Raw genomic sequence first — 2927 nt, 5'->3', positions numbered from 1 at the left:
GTTAAGGGGCCTTCCTTCCTACGGGAGCACCTCTATCATGCCAACTCGCAAATATTTTGTCGAGCATCTTTAAAAGTGGGCACTGGATTCGTATTCTCTTAATCATGTGTTTTGGGGACGCTTCATGGACGACGTAATTTCAGTTTGGAATTATGGCGAAAGTAACTTAAAGGTTTTCTAGAACATTTAAATACTTAAGATAGAAACCTTTCAATTCACTGTAGAGACCGAAACAGATGGAAAAATACCTTTTTTAGATGTATTGATAATACGCAGTGTGAATAAACTTGAATTTACGGTTTACAGAAAACCTTCGCATAATAATAGATACCTTCACTTCAAATTTAACCATCATAAACAGGTTAAAAGAGGCAGGGTAATATGTCTTGTGGATAGAGTACTTAATATCTGTTCAGAGCTGTATATTAAAAAAGAATTAGATTTTATTACAGGCATACTTTTTGGCAACGGGTACCTAATTTCTCTCATAAATACTGTTATTGCTCAAAGATTGAAGATACATTCTTCTAAAGCCTTAAACCCCACACCAGTAAGCGATTCAAATAAACCCACAAGCACGACTTACCTACCTTATATTCCGAAAATTACTTCAAAACTGAAAAAAGTTTGTGTAAGAAAATTTACGTGTTGTCTTCACAAGTAATTTAAGCATAATGAATTTTTTCAATTCTGGTAAGGATAAAACCCCAGTTACTCTTCTAAGAGGGGTGTATCAAATATCATGTAGTTGTGGAAATTATTACGTTGGTCGAACCCACCAAAATTTAGGAGCAAGATTACAGCAACACAAAGAAAGTATTGAAAAAACATTAATATCTAAAATTAGTTCTATATCCTTCTATTCAGCTTTAAGCAATCATATTTTGAAAATCCATACCATTATGTTCCATTTGACGAAACAATTCTAACTAGCAACGACCTAGGAACCAAACAGACTGTCCGCGATGCAATCGAAATCAACGAAACTTAAATAATAGTACATCCCTAAATAGAGACTTTGGTGAATACACGCTCAACCCTGTATACACAAAATTAATTCTAGCAAATAATCTAATTCAAAATAAAACAAAAATAAAACCAATAAAAACAAGCCCAATCCCAAAAGAACTACAAGATTAGCTGCAGAGAAGGCAAACATCGCAATAAGAAATTATCCCAATTTTTAATAAATACCGTTAGTGAAATGAATGAACCTCTTTAGCTTGTGAAATGTTAGCTTTTATCACACAGTCTTGGCTGAACTTTTCGTTAAGAAGTAATGATGCCTAGATGATTTTTAAAAAATGGATTTTTAACCATGAAATTTAATTGTAAGATTGTTATTTTTTATTGTTTTCTTTGCTGAAGACGGCCATTAGATATAGGGCCGAAATATTCAAATAGATTTTGTTCGTTCCCTGTCTTATGAAAATAAGACTTCATTATTCTCTCTTCTGTATCTGTATTATGGAAAGGCAGTGTGGTCTTCGTCACGCTTTTGGGGAGAATTTGATCAAAGATATTTTTCATTTTATTAGTCTAGTTTGGCATTGGGTAATGACATGCTTGAGAGGTGTAGCCTAAGTGGGAGACAGCTATGACTACTACTACTACAACTGCAAAGACTATTAAAACTACCACTAATGCTGTTACGACTACTACTACTATGATTACGAATACGATTCGCGCTACTACAGCTAATACTATTACGGCTACTATTGCTACTGCAAATAGGCTACAACTACAATGACTACTGTTATTGCGACTACCATTGTTACGACTACTATCAATACTACTACTACTACTGCTACTGCTACTACTACTACTACTACTACTACTACTACTACTGCTACTGCTATGACTACTACTATTACTGCTATGACTACTACTATTACTGCTATTACTAATACTACTGCTACTGCTACTACTACTGCTACTGTTATGACTACTACTATTACTGCTAATGCTAATACTACCGCTACTACTACTACTGCTGCTATTTCTACTACTACTACTACTACTACTACTACTACTATTACTACTACTACTGCTACTACTGATACAACGGATACTCCTAAGGCTCATATACTCCACCTTAAATGCTCCTTCTGGCTATGGGGTATTAACCATGGATATTTCAGTGTTGTTCTTGTTACGCTAAATATCTTTTCCCTGCCATAAATGACACTGAACTTGTAATTTCTGCTGTCATACGGAATATTACGATCCGGTTATCAAGACAAATTTATAAAGTTAGCTCTTAAATTGTTTTTATGATGTTCCAGTGCCCTGTTAGTATCAGAGAAAAAAGAAGGAGTGATACATGGGCTAAAACGTTATTTTATATGCTTTTCAAAATGGGGGGAGGCTGAAAATCTTCCGTTAAAGGGTTTAGACCATGGTGAATCCAGTAGCACACTTTCCAATTTGATCCGCTGCCATTTTTAAGGACTCCGAAAGTTCTTTTTCAAAATACAGAAAATTATTTTTTTTAATTTGCTTTTAGTCTTTAGATAGCTTTTCATCAACGCCCCGCTCTTTACGCTAAAGTTTGACTCTTTCTCTTAACTCTACTTTTTAAAACAGCAAAAAAAACTTTAGCGTAAAGAGGGGGCGTTGATGAGGAAGCAGCCCCTTTCATATACGAAGTAATTTCTGTTCCTTTTAGGTTTTAATGTCGCTCCTTACTTTCCGTTAAAAAAATTTGCTTTTATTTAATTTCTGAACATTTTTGAATCAATACATGTTTAGATTTTGGCTCTCCACAGATCAATAATTAAAACGAAATTTGCACATTTATTTTTTGGCTAAATGGCTTTCTCATAGTTTTGATCGAATGATTTTGAGAAAAAAAGGAGGGGGAGAGAAGGCCTAGTTGCCCTCCGATTTTTTGGTTACTTAAAAAGGCATCTAGAACTTTTAATTTT

Source organism: Artemia franciscana, chromosome 10, assembly GCF_032884065.1.
Source record: "Artemia franciscana chromosome 10, ASM3288406v1, whole genome shotgun sequence".
In the NCBI taxonomy this organism is placed as follows: domain Eukaryota; kingdom Metazoa; phylum Arthropoda; class Branchiopoda; order Anostraca; family Artemiidae; genus Artemia; species Artemia franciscana.
Note: the sequence above shows the minus strand (reverse complement) of the source record.